Source organism: Hyla sarda, chromosome 12 (genome assembly GCF_029499605.1).
Source record: "Hyla sarda isolate aHylSar1 chromosome 12, aHylSar1.hap1, whole genome shotgun sequence".
NCBI classification, from domain to species: domain Eukaryota; kingdom Metazoa; phylum Chordata; class Amphibia; order Anura; family Hylidae; genus Hyla; species Hyla sarda.
Genome location: NC_079200.1, coordinates 66,653,892 through 66,668,564, shown reverse-complemented (window position 1 = coordinate 66,668,564; position 14,673 = coordinate 66,653,892). Strand labels below are relative to the sequence as shown.

Here is a 14,673-nt window from a genome sequence, read left to right as displayed (position 1 = left end):
GATACTTGTGGACTAAATCCACATCAATAAAGTCACCTGCTGATCCAGAATCCAAAAATGCATTAACGCTGAAGGGAGACCTGGCTGAAGCGAAGACTTGTACAGGAATAGTTAAGTGTGGAGAGGTAGCATTTACACCCAGGGACGCCTCTCCCACGTACCCTAGGTGCGGGCGAACTGTACAGTCATTGAGAAAGTGCTCCGGGCTAGCACAATACAAACACAAATTCTCATTGCGTCATCGTGACCTCTCCTGTTGCGTAAGACGAGAACGATCTCCTTGTATAACCTCTTCGGCAAGAGGCTCAAGAAACTGAAGAGATGGACAATGAAACACAGGTGTCAGGGGGGCAGGTTCCCTCTAGTCGCAATTCCTCCTGTCTCTCGGCAAAGTGCACATCAATGCGTGTGGCCAAGTGGATACGTTCCGTCAAAGAAGATGGAGGATCACGTGCTGCAAGGGCATCTTTAATCCTGCTTGACAGTCCTTTTTTTGAATGTGGCACACAAGGCCTCATCATTCCATGCAAGTTCAGAGGCTAGAATGCAGAACTGAACCGCGTAGTCACCAACAGTAGAATTCCCTTGACAGAGGTTCAGCAACGCCATCACAGCTGAATATGCACGTGCGGATTCTTCAAAGACACTGCGAAATTCTGCCAAGAATGCTGACAAATTGGAGGATACTGGATCACCACGGCCCCAAAGGGGTGTAGCCCAAGCCAGGGCTTTTACGGACAGTAGACTAATGACAAAGGCCACCCTACTACGTTCTGTCAGAAACAGTTCAGACATGAGCTCCAAGTGCATGGAGCACTGTGTAACAAAGCCTCTGCATGACCTGGAATCCCCATCATCATGGAAGGCAAAGGCAGGCTCAGCTGGGAGCCAGAAGACACTGCAGGAGCTGGAGGTGGGAGTGGGACAGATTGTGGAACCTGCTGCTGTTGCAAGGCCAAAAGCTGTTGCATCATTGCTGAAAGTCGGGCAAACTGCTGCGACTGATGTACCACAACGGAGGGAAGATCCGCGACTTCAGGCAGGGGTACCTCAGTGGGATCCGTGGCCGGATCTTACTGAAATACTCACGTTTCTGAAGAAAGGAACCGCGGAGGATGTGGATCAGCTGGACCTGTGTGGCAGATGACTCAGACCATACCAGGGAGCGGAGTTTAAGGTGCCGCTGGTTTTAACCAGAGCCCGCCGCAAAGTGGGATGGACTTGCTGCTGCAGGCGGCACCCAGGTCGCTACCCCTGGTATGGCTCAACCACACAGGCGGCTGAGGAGATGCGAGGCACAGGAGGGATAAGGCAACTCATAGTCTGGATAGCAGAAGGTCAGGGCAGGCAGCACAGTAGCGTAGTCAAAGCGAAGAAGGAGTTCAGTAGGCAGGCGGCAGAGGAGCAAGGTCAAGTCACAAGAGCAAGAGATCTGATACACGGCAAGGCAATACTGAGGAACGCTTTCTCAAACGCACAAGGGAACAAAGATCCGGCAGGGAACTGAGGAGGGTGGAGGAATTTATAAATGAGCCACAGGTGGATTACACTAATGAGCGTACTGGCCATTTAAATCTTAAAACTCCGGGGCGCGTGCGTACCCTAGGGGACGGGGACACGTGTTCCGGAGCAGAGAGGCAGAGGCAGGAGAAACACCCGGAGAGTAACGGACTGAATATTTTTTTAAGGGCTGGAGGGGTGTTAGAGTAGTTAGGGAACATATCCTGAGTTAGTTTAGAACAGTTTGTTTGGTGACAGGTACTTTTTAAGGTACAGTGCATAGTGAAACTTTTCGACCTTTTGCCACATTTCAGGCTTCAAACATAAAGATATAAAACTGTAATTTTTTGAGAAGAATCAACAACAAATGGGATACAATCATAAAGTGGAACGAAATTTATTGGATATTTCAAACTTTTTTAACAAATAAAAAACTGAAAAATTGGGCGTGCAAAATTATTCAGCCACTTTACTTTCAGTGCAGCAAAATCTCCAGAAGTTCAGTGAGGATCTCTGAATGATCCAATATTGACCTAAATGACTAATTATGATAAATAGAATCCACCTGTGTGTAATCAAGTCTCCGTATAAATGCACCTGCACTGTGATCAATGCACCTGTCACAGTCTCAGAGGTCCGTTTTAAAGCGCATCATGAAGAGCATCATGAAGAACAAGGAACACACCAGGCAGGTTCGAGATACTGTTGTGGAGAAGTTTAAAGCCGGATTTGGATAAAAAAAGATTTCCCAAGCTTTAAACATCCCAAGGAGCACTGTGCAAGCGATAATATTGAAATGGAAGACCACTGCAAATCTACGAAGACCTGGCCATCCCTCTAAACTTTACATACAAGGAGAAGACTGATCAGAGATGCAGCCAAGAGGCCCATGATCACTCTGGATGAACTGCAGAGATCTACAGCTGAGGTGGGAGACTCTGTCCATAGGACAACAATCAGGTGCTCTGGTCAGATGAAACCAAAATCGAACTTTTTGGCAACAATACAAAACGTTATGTTTGGCATAAAAGCAACACAGCTCATCACCCTGAACACACCATCCCCACTGTCAAACATGGTGGTGGCAGCATCATGGTTTGGGCCTGCTTTTCTTCAGCAGGGACAGGGAAGATGGTTAAAATTGATGGGAAGATGGATGGAGCCAAATACAGGACCATTCTGGAAGAAAACCTGATGGAGTCTGCAAAAGACCTGAGACTGGGACGGAGATTTGTCTTCCAACAAGACAATGATCCAAAACATAAAGCAAAATCTACAATGGAATGGTTCACAAATAAACATATCCAGGTGTTAGAATGGCCAAGTCAAAGTCCAGACCTGAATCCAATCGAGAATCTGTGGAAAGAACTGAAAACTGCTGTTCAAAAACGCTCTCCATCCAACCTCACTGAGCTCCAGCTGTTTTGCAAGGAGGAATGGACAAAAATTTCTGTCTCTCGATGTGCAAAACTGATAGAGACATAGCCCAAGTGACTTACAGCTGTAATCGCAGCAAAAGGTGGTGCTACAAAGTATTAACTTAACCCCTTAAGGACCACAGGTTTTTCCGTTTTTTGCAGTTTCGTTTTTTCCTTCTTTTAAAAATCATAACCCTTTCAATACTGCACCTAAAAATCCATATGATGGCTTATTTTTTGCGCCACCAATTCTACTTTGCAGTGACATTAGTCATTTTACCCAAAAATCTACGGCGACACGGAAAAAAAAATCATTGTGCGACGAAATTGAAGAAAAAATGCCATTTTGTAAATTTTGGGGGCTTCCGTTTCTACGCAGTACATTTTTTCCTTAAAAATGACACCTTATCTTTATTCTGTAGGTCCATACGGTTAAAATTATACCCTACTTATATAGGTTTGATTTTGTTGTACTTCTGTAAAAAATCATAACTACATGCAGAAAAATGTATACATTTAAAATTGGCATCTTCTGACCCCTATAACTTTTTTATTTTTCCACATATGGGGCGGTATGGGGCTCATATTTTGTGCCGTGATCTGAAGTTTTAGCGGTACCATTTTTGTATTGATCGGACTTTTTGATCGCTTTTTATTCATTTTTTCATGATGTAAAAAGCGACCAAAAATACGTTATTTTGGACTTTGGAATTTTTTTGCGCGCACGCCATTATATATGATATATTTTTATAGTTCTGACATTTACGCACGCGGCGATACCACATATGTTTATATTTATTTTTATTTACATGATGTTTTTTTTATGGGAAAAGGGGGGTGATTTGAACTTTTATTAAGGAAAGGGTTAAATCACATTTATTAACTTTTTTTTACACTTTTTTTTGCAGTGTTATAGGTCCCATAGGGACCTATAACACTGCACACACTGATCTTTTACCCTGATCCCTGCAAAGCCATAGCTTTGCAGTGATCAGGGTTATCGGCGGTCGATTGCTCAAGCCTGAATCTCAGGCTTGGAGCAATCAATCGCCAAGGGGACACGCCGGAGGCAGGTAAGAAGACCTCCGCTCGTGTCCCAGCTGATCAGGACACCGCATTTTCACTGCGGTGGTTCCGATCAGCACCACTGAGCAGCCGGGATGGTTTTACTTTCGGTTTAGACGCGGCATTCAACTTTGAACGCCGCGTCTAAAGGGTTAATAGCGCGCGGCACCGCGTGCCCCGGGTCCCGGCATCAGATACATGCCGGGACCGACGTGATATGACGTGGGGTCACCACGTGACCCTGCGTTATATTGCGGGAGCCGGCCAAGTACGTAAATATACGTCCTTGGTCGTTAAGGGGTTAAGGGGGCTGAATAATTTTGCACGCCCAATTTTTCCGTTTTTTATTTGTTAAAAAAGTTTTAAATATCCAATAAATTTAGTTCCACCTCATGATTGTGTCCCACTTGTTGATTCTTCACAAAATATTACAGTTTTATATCTTTATGTTTGAAGCCTGAAATGTGGCAAAAGGTCAAAATGTTCAAGGGGGCCGAATACTTTCAATATGCACTGTATACGCTCTATAGTTTGCTGTGGAAGTCAAATCATTTCATGTGTTTCTATAAATTGTCTATAGCTTAGTTAGATGTGGATGATCAAATGTTTGGTATAAAGGTCTAGGACATGTTAGATGATTTGTAGCAAGATGATTTATGTCCTTGGTATGGGAATAGATGGAGATTAGCTGTTTGGTGTGAAGGCCTATGGTCTAGTGAAAATGTCTATCTGTATGTTTGAACTGAATAGTTTCATGGTCGCTTTGAACATTTTAACCCCTTAAGGACACATGACGTACTGGAACATCATGTGTCCGCTCCCGATCTATAATGCGGGGCCACGGCGTGGCCCAGCGTCATAGCGGGTCGGGCCTGGCCTCTAACAACAGCTGGGACCCGTGGCTAATAGCGCGCAGCTAAAGTGAAACCATGCCGGTTAGCTCAGGGAGCTGTTTGGCATGAAATCGCGGCATCCCAACAGCTTACAGGACAGCCGGAGGATCCCTACCTGCCTCCTCGCTGTCCGATCGCCAAATGACTGCTCAGTGCCTGAGATCCAGGCATGAGCACTCAACCGGCAGAATTATCGATCACTGGTTTCCTATGAGAAACCAGTGATCAATGTAAAAGATCAGTGTGTGCAGTGTTATAGGTCCCTATGGGAGCTATAACACTGCAAAAAAAAAGTGAAAAAAAAGTGAATAAAGATCATTTAACCCCTTCCCTATTAAAAGTTTGAATCACCCCCCTTTTCCCATAAAAAAAACACAGTGTAAATAAAAATAAACATATATGGTATCGCCGCGTGCGGAAATGTCCGAATTATAAAAATATATCGTTAATTAAACCACACGGTCAATGGCGTACGCGCAAAAAAAATTCCAAAGTCCAAAATAGTGCATTTTTGGTCACTTTTTATATCATGATCAATGTCCTATCAATGCAAAAATGGTACCGTTAAAAACTTCAGATCATGGCGCAAAAAATGAGCCCTCATACCGCCCCATACGCGGAAAAATTAAAAAGTTATAGGGGTCAGAAGATGACAATTTTAAACGTATTAATTTTCCTGCATGTAGTTATGATTTTTTCCAGAAGTACGACAAAATCAAACCTATATAAGTAGGGTATCATTTTCAATTTTGTCTCACAATGATTTTTTTTTCCGTTTCACCATAGATTTTTGGGCAAAATGACTGATGTCATTACAAAGTAGAATTGGTGGCGCAAAAAATAAGCAATAATATGGATTTTTAGGTGCAAAATTGAAAGCGTTATGATTTTTTAAAGGCAAAGAGCAAAAAACGAAAATGCAAAAACGGAAAACCCCCCGGTCCTTCACGGGTTAAAATAATTCTCTAAGGATGAGGAACAATGATTTTTCCTGTCAGTGAGGTCACTAGTAAGCATGTAAACCTGCAGTCGCCTCCCTCTTCACCTCATCTGATCCCCTCCCTTCATCCCTTTCCTTGTCTTTCCAATTGGCTCAGATCCTCAGAATCTTTTGTTCTCTGCGTCCTCATTGATCCTACCATATTCTTCTCTCTGACAGGTAAATCTTACAATGGGCTTCACAAATCTGCTATCACCGAGTATCAATATTCACACAAACCCCAAACACTCATTACCCCTCTAACACCCCCTATACTCATATGAATCACCTTTAACTCACAGCATCATGTAGGGTGTGTTCACATGTTCCGGTTTTTATGGTTTTTATTGCAATTATTGAAAAAAGCAAACAAACAAGGACAGATCATATATGTAGAACTACGTTACAATTAAAGACCAGGGCTTCTCCTCTTCTTAGATCCATTCTTGGCTTTGTATTCAAAAATTGCAATAAAAAACCTGAACGTGTGAATACACCATTTAGACACCAGCTTTCTTCTTCATTTGCGGGATGTGCACACATATAGGGAAGTCAGACCATGTCTATAAATGAGTCACATATCCCACAATATCAAGCAAAATCTGTAGGATTCCTTCGAACCAAAGAGAGGATGTCCTTTTCAGTCTTAAGATAGGCAACTAGGAGCTACAAAAACCGGTCTTTAGGAGGCGCTGCTCGCATAAGTGAAAGAATGGAGAGACTCAGGCCAGCACAGGACAAACTTGTTTATTTGGTAAAAAAGAGGACAACGCATTTTGACACATACAAAGTGCCTTCCTCAGGTCCAAAACGTACAATGCAAACTTCTTGGATAGTATGCAGAGATACTGGAGATGATCCTGTGTGCAGAGGTGCTGGCGTGGCCCTGCCTGATTCTCTACTGGCTTTTGCATAAGAGCCCAGCCCCGGTCTGAGCGCAGCAGCTCCCACTTTACTACTCCAAACTACATTCTGTGAGCAACTAGCAAAATCTGACACAAGATTCAGCATTGCATTCCATTCTGGGAGCGCCCCCTATTTTTGTCCTTCTCTTCATATATCCACTTTTCAGTCTTACAATCTTGCTCTCATGCACCTGCTGCAAAAGAAAAAAAAATGAAAGATTGGATATGGAGGGACTTAGATCTGTTTGGGATTTTAGAAAATTACAGAAACTGTTCAAGATATTATGGGATTCAATCATTTATAATGTCTTTGACAGCTCCTGGACAGGTTTGATCACTGGGTGACCACTCTTCATCTCCATGTTAATGGAGCTGTGGTCTACAGCCAGTGGCCAGGATCACAGTGACGGGATGTAACATGAAATTAGCTCTGTGGGCCCTTTATTCTCAAGATTGGCAGAGGTCCCAGAGCAAGGTCCTAGTAATATGTTATCACTTTCTACAATGGAAAAGTTGAGCTAATAGAGAGAGCACCCCACATCCCTTTATCCCAGTGCAGACTTTGGCTGCAGAGAGAACTGATTTAAAGGGGTACTCCAGTGGAAAACTTTTTTTTTTTGTCAGAAAGTTAAACAGATTTGTAAATTACTTCCATTAAAAAAATCTTAATCCTTCCAGTACTTATTAGCTGCTGAATACTACAGAGGAAATTGTTTTCTTTTTGGAACACAGTGCTCTCTGCTGAATCACGAGTACAGTGCTCTCTGCTGACATCTCTGTCCATTTTAGGAACTGTCCAGAGCAGCATATGTTTGCTATGGGGATTTTCTCCTACTCTGGATAGTTCTTAAAATGGACAGAGATGTCAGCAGAGAGCACTGTTTTCCAAAAAGAAAACCATTTCCTCTGTAGTATTCAGCAGCTAATAAGTACTGGAAGGATTAAGATTTTTTAATAGAAGCAATTTACTAATCTGTTTAATTTTCTGGCACCAGTTGATAAAAAAAAAAAAAAATCCACTGGAGTACCCCTTTAACCCCTTAAGGACGCAGGACGTAAATGTACGTCCTGGTGAGGTGGTACTTAACGCACCAGGACGTACATTTACGTCCTAAGCATAACCGCGGGCATCGGAGCGATGCCCGTGTCGTGCGCGGCTGATCCTGGCTGCTGATCGCAGCCAGGGACCCGCCGGCAATGGCCGACGCCCGCGATCTCGCGGGCGTCCGCCATTAACCCCTCAGGTGCCGGGATCAATACAGATCCCAGCATCTGCGGCAGTTCGCGATTTAAATGAACGATCGGATCGCCCGCAGCGCTGCTGCGGGGATCCGATCATTCATAACGCCGCACGGAGGTCCCCTCTCCTTCCTCCGTGCGGCTCCCGGCATCTCCTGCTCTGGTCTGAGATCGAGCAGACCAGAGCAGGAGATGACCGATAATACTGATCTGTTCTATGTCCTATACATAGAACAGATCAGTATTAGCAATCATGGTATTGCTATGAATAGTCCCCTATGGGGACTATTCAAGTGTAAAAAAAAATGTAAAAAAATGTAAAAGTAAAAGTAAAAAAAAAGGGAAAAATCCCCTCCCCCAATAAAAAAGTAAAACGTCCGTTTTTTCCTATTTTACCCCCAAAAAGCGTAAAAAACATTTTTTTATAGACATATTTGGTATCGCCGCGTGCGTAAATGTCCGAACTATTAAAATAAAATGTTAATGATCCCGTACGGTGAACGGCGTGAACGAAAAAAAAAAAAGTCCAAAATTCCTACTTTTTTAATACATTTTATTTAAAAAAAAATTATAAAAAATGTATTAAAAGTTTTTTATACGCAAATGTGGTATCAAAAAAAAGTACAGATCATGGCGCAAAAAATGAGCCCCCATACCGCCACTTATACAGAAAAATAAAAAAGTTAGAGGTCATCAAAATAAAGGGATTATAAACGTACTAATTTGGTTAAAAAGTTTGTGATTTTTTTTAAGCGCAACAATAATATAAAAGTATGTAATAATGGGTATCATTTTAATCGTATTGACCCTCAGAATAAAGAACACATGTCATTTTTACCATAAATTGTACGGCGTGAAAACAAAACCTTCCAAAATTAGCAAAATTGCGTTTTTCGTTTTAATTTCCCCACAATAAGTGTTTTTTGGTTGCGCCATACATTTTATGATATAATGAGTGATGTCATTACAAAGGACAACTGGTCGCGCAAAAAACAAGCCCTCATACTAGTCTGTGGATGAAAATATAAAAGAGTTATGATTTTTAGAAGGCGAGGAGGAAAAAATGAAAACGTAAAAATTAAATTGTCTGAGTCCTTAAGGCCAAAATGGGCTGAGTCCTTAAGGGGTTAAAACAATAGTCAGCCATTGAATGTATTTGTCTTTGCTGCTGTGTGGCTTCTCAGCAGAATGACCCTCATCATTATATCGTCAGATGGAGAACTACATTCTGAAATGGGGTCGAAACCAGAACTTTAAAAAGGTTTGAATGCACTCTTTAATAAACTGTACATAGTTGCAAGGAACCCCTTTAAAACACAGCATCAGATATATTATTAAGGATTTAATATTTCAGTCTTTATTATTACGTTGTATTCCTTACCCTGCTGGTATAACACAAGCAGCGAGCTGTTCTCCCATTACTATATCACGCTCCATTCCCTTCAGCAGAGGAGGGGGATCAGTTTCTGGAGTGGGGAGGCAGGATTAGCTTGTGAGTGTACAGCTCTGTGCCCTGCAGGCTGAGTGGGGATGTGTGTCAGGGACAAGCTGGGGGATCCTATTGGGATAATGGAAAGAGACAGACATCTAGAGCACTCTATACATATACTTGTATATCAGTATTTACATACAAAACATCTACATAGCTACCTTGCCACAGGTGTATTTAAAGGGACAGGCCCTTTTAAATTAATGTATCTTTAAGACCCCTTAATAAAAAAAAATACTTCACCCACTGAATGGCGCCCAAAGTGGCATCTGAAGACAGGAAGGTTATAAACTAAGCCCAACATGCTAATGTGCTGTGTCTCAATGAGATCTCCTGGCTCTTTAAACTACTTGGAAACCATTAAGGTCCTTTGGTGGCATTTCTCGTAAGCCCCCTTGATGTTGGCAACTCACCACATAAGCTTATATGGTGCAGGATATTAGAGAATTATATGGGGGATTATTGCATGTATTATCCCCTATTCACTAGGGCTTCTTTGCCTCCCCAACTACGTGGTCTTGAAATTGAAATGAAATTGAATCTTTACCAATAGATGGTACTACAGAAGGGTTAAGACGGTCTGGTGCCCAGATCCAACATCTCATTGGTATCTGAATGTGTCTGTGTAGAGAGTGACTTTGTTGCGACTACAGAGCCTGGCAGGAACCCCAAAACCCAGTGACCTCTGATCTGAGCCTTTCAAAGTGAGCACAGTCCTGGCATTGTCTCATTTTCCTGCGCCTGTGTCCTGGGCACATTCTCCAGGCTCATTGCTTGGTGAATTCTAATGCTACAGACATAATGTGAAGCAGGAGGAAGAGATGAGAGCATCATACCCCCCCCCCCCCCCCACACACACACACACTCACTGCATTCTTATGCATGGCAAGTCTCCCATGCTAACCCTTTACTTCTTCTGCCAAGGAGTACAACATGGGGTGAACAAGTTCCTCTTGTGAAGGATCTCGTAGATCTACAGTACATGACTAAACTTCACCTTCCTCGAATCCGAGAACTTGCTCCTAGCAGAGATGTGGCTGCACATGAATAAAATCTTTGGTGGATAATAAAGCAGCACCCAGTTCTTAGGATTTGTGAGGATCCCACTGGTTGGGGAACATGTGATAAAAATCTATGACAGAAATACAGATCTCGTTTTCTAGTTGGTGATGGAAAATTGACAAAGGTGGTTCTGAGCCATGAGTATACTCACCCACTAGATCTCCCAGGCTACATAGAGGATACTAAGAGTCATTGTCATGAATTTAGGAACTATGATGAGAAAACCCTTTAAATGGATGTGCAAACATTATACAATGGTCCCACAACTTACAATGGCCTCAGCACACAATAGTTTCAACATACAATGGTCTTTTCTGGACCATTGTAACTTGAAACCAAACTCAACATACAATACTACGGACAGTCCAGATCTGTGAAACGTGTCACTGGCTGGAAGATGTGACCAATCAGAATGGACATTTCACTGGTAAAACCCCTGTATTACTGAAGAGTATGCGCTGAATTTCTGTCTGGTAGCGCCCCCTACAGTACAGGAAGGTACCACATGTTCAGTACTACTCTTTACCTGTGCCAGGGTTAGCTGCTCCTTTGTACACAGGTAAGGCGGCTCCATTTTACTTTTTTTGGACATTGCATGTACTGTACAGGACCCTGAAGAAGCTCCTGACCTCTACATAGACAGTGATTACAGCGCCCAGCAGCGCTTTCTTACTTTTATATGTAAGGAATTGCTTTATCTGTATTAGTTATCTACTTATTTTTCTTTAATCCTGACTTTTTCCTATTTTTGGATGACATTTTGGTGGCTTTAGAACCAATTACAAGGTTTCCATAGAGTTATGGTCTCAACATACAATGGTTTCAACATAGAATGGTCGTCCTAACTAATTAATATTATAACTTGAGGGACCACTGTAGACAAATGATCTCAGAAGCAAGACCCATCCTGTCATAGCCAAGTATAAAAAAAGGAGGTGTCCTAACTGGATGTATCCATTATGAGCAATGAAGACTCATGCAGGACTAATAATTTGGTTCTTGTGTCTGGAGATAGGGGAGATGGCCAGACGTCAAGCCAGATGCAATGCTAGGTTTTCTCACTAGTACCTAAATACCCTGGGAGAATGTTTTAATGGTTCTCATTTGACATCTGCCAGGGAAGAGTCAGGAGACCACCATACACATTTAGTGAGGGGCTGGTCGTGACTGCTTTGGTCAACAAATATCATAATATGTAAGGATAGCTTTAGATGCACCCCCTCATCTCCAAGGTTAGCTTCTGCCTATTAGATCTCCATAATAATTCTGACTGACAAGTTATAAAAGTCAGATTTTCATTGGTGCGCGGACACAGTAGCAGCTGCTGTTGGATGTACCATACAGGAAGCTCCTCTGCACTGCAGCAATAGTGTAGGACAGATGTCTCTAACAAGGAAATGTATCATAATTGCTCCATTATCTATATTTAGTTCCACTTCAGTACAAGTTCTTTGGCACTACTGTATTATCAGCCTGAAATAGTTGCTTTTTTGCATACGCAGCTGCTCCTCGGGATAATCAGTTGTAGATGGAAATGATTCAGTTGTCCATATTGGTGGCATCTTTGAGGACAGTGAAGTCAATTTAGGTCATTTGAAATGAAAGGGGGATCATATAAACTATGGTGGATTAATGAGAAGTAATACAAGCCTAGTATTACCTGCTTGTTCAGTGTCTGAACAGAGTCTGCTCTTGCAATCTGCATCTGGGAAGTGTCATCTTTATATCAGGATCTGTGAAAAAATTTTTTTTTGCCCATGTAGTGTAAGTAACAGCTCGAGACAGCTGTTGGCCAAACATTCGTTCAGCTAAAAACTATCTTTTCTGATTCCACTATATATATGCACGTTTAGCTTGTCTGAATGGAGAGAAAGCCAAAGTGAAACTCCTCTGGTGGTAGCTTATCTTTCCAAGAACAATGGGATTGGGCATGTTAAAACCCAACATGCCTGGCTGTTTTGGGTGGAGATTTAGAAGGCCCCAATACCCAGTTGATGCCACTAAAATAGGTGGTTTCAGCCGTCTTCAATCTAATGTGTATGACCAACAACTCTTTGCAATCCAGGGAAAACAAGACTATTGTGCAGTATTGGATGGCCATGATTGATTGCTGTAAGGACCTCTTTACCGATTGTCACCTGACTTGATCGAAATGTAAGGTGTGCACATCATAAGATGTCCATGGCAACCAATGACCTAAGACATTTTTGGCTGGTTTCAGGTTATCAGACCTGCAGTCAGGCCAAGACTTGCATCTGTAATAAATTGATAACCGCCAGCAGCGTTGAGATGAACGTCTAGTAGATTCAGGTGGAGATTTCACATTAGTTTCGGTCTACACAAGGGCTGTATTTGCCATAATGCACTCCTGGGCTTGTGCCTAGGGCAGCAGGGTTGAGGGGGGAGCACTTTAATGAGTTAAAACAAATGATAAATACTATTGATGTAGCTGCTGCTGCCATGTTTTGGCTGGGAGAAAGACAAATCAATTTCCCCCTTTGGTTGAGGCCACATGGGTTAGATTTTCAGCCGCAGCGCTTATTCTGTTTGTTACGCCGAGCGCTCCGGGACCCTGCTCCTCCCCGGAGCGCTCGCGGTGTTCTCCTCTCTGCAGCGCCCCGGTCAGACCCGCTGACCGGGAGCGCTGCACTGACATTCACCATGGGGATGCGATTCGCATAGCGGGACGCGCCCGCCCGCGAATCGCAACCCAAGCCACTTACCCGTCCCGGTCCCCGGCTGTCATGTTCTGGCACACGCGGCTCCGCTCTCTAGGGCGCGCGCGCGCCAGCTCTCTAAGATTTAAAGGGCCAGTGCACCAGTGATTGGTGCCTGGCCCAATCAGTCTAATTAGCTTCCACCTGCTCCCTGTCCATATAACCTCACTTCCCCTTCACTTCCTTTCCGGATCTTGTTGCCTTGTGCCAGAGAAAGCGTTTAGTGTTGTCCAAAGCCTGTGTTCCAGACCTTCTGCTTTTGCTATTGACTACGAACCTTGCCGCCTGCCCCCGACCTTCTGCTATGTCTGACCTTGCCTCTGCCTAGTCCTTCTGTCCCACGCCTTCTCAGCAGTCAGCGAGGTTGAGCCATTGCCGGTGGATACGACCTGGTTGCTACCGCCGCAGCAAGACCATCCCGCTTTGCGGCGGGCTCTGGTGAGAACCAGTAGCAACCTAGAACCGGTCCACCGACACGGTCCACGCCAATCCCTCGCTGACACAGAGGATCCACATCCAGCTAGCCAAATCATAACAGTAGATCCGGCCATGGATCCCGCTGAGGTGCCGCTGCCAAGTCTCGCTGATCTTCCCACGGTGGTCGCCGAGCAATCGCAGCAAATTGCCCAACAAGGACAGCAGCTGTCGCAGTTGACCGCCATGTTACAGCAACTTCTGCCACTGCTACAGCAGCAACCATCTCCTCCGCCAGCTCCTGCACCTCCTCCGCAGCGAGTGGCCGCTCCTAGCCTCCCTGCCGGACAAATTTGATGGGGACTCTAGACTCTGCCGTGGCTTCCTGTCTCAATGTTCCCTACATATGGAGATGTTGTCGGACCAATTTCCTACAGAACGGTCTAAGGTGGCGTTCGTAGTTAGTCTTCTGTCTGGAAAGGCCTTGTCTTGGGCCACACCGCTCTGGGACCGCAATGATCCTGCTACAGTCCAGTCCTTCTTCGCTGAAGTGTCTTTGAGGAACCAGCCCGAGCTTCTTCTGCCGAGACTGCCCTGCTGAACCTGGTCCAGGGTAATTCTTCAGTAGGCGAGTACGCCATCCAATTTCGTACTCTCGCCTCCGAATTATCTTGGAATAACGAGGCCCTCTGCGTGACCATTAAAAAAGGCCTATCCACTAACATCAAGGATGTGCTGGCCGCATGAGAGATTCCTGCCAACCTGCATGAACTTCTCCATTTGGCCACCCACATTGACATGCGTTTTTCTGAGAGACACCAGGAGCTCCGCCAGGAAAAAGACCTTGATCTCTGGGCACCTCTCTCACAGTATCCTTTGCAATCTACCCCTGTGCCTCCCGCCGAGGAGGCTATGCAAGTGGATCGGTCTCGCCTGACCCATGAAGAGAGGACTCGCCGTAGGGATAAAAATTGATGTCTGTACTGCGCTAG

The 14,673-nt window shown here is 44.0% G+C and overlaps 1 long non-coding RNA gene across 1 annotated transcript in view; it reads right to left on the bottom strand.

The window, feature by feature from the left end:
• Nucleotides 1–6,494: 6,494 nt before the first annotated feature.
• The window catches only part of LOC130297110 (uncharacterized), a 28,504-nt gene continuing 20,325 nt past the window's right edge, over nucleotides 6,495–14,673 (bottom strand). The window contains exons 2-3 of the long non-coding RNA XR_008849397.1: nucleotides 9,381–9,557; nucleotides 6,495–6,954 (exon numbers count right to left, since the gene is read on the bottom strand). This is a non-coding gene — a long non-coding RNA (uncharacterized LOC130297110). The remainder of the gene's footprint in view (nucleotides 6,955–9,380; nucleotides 9,558–14,673) is intronic.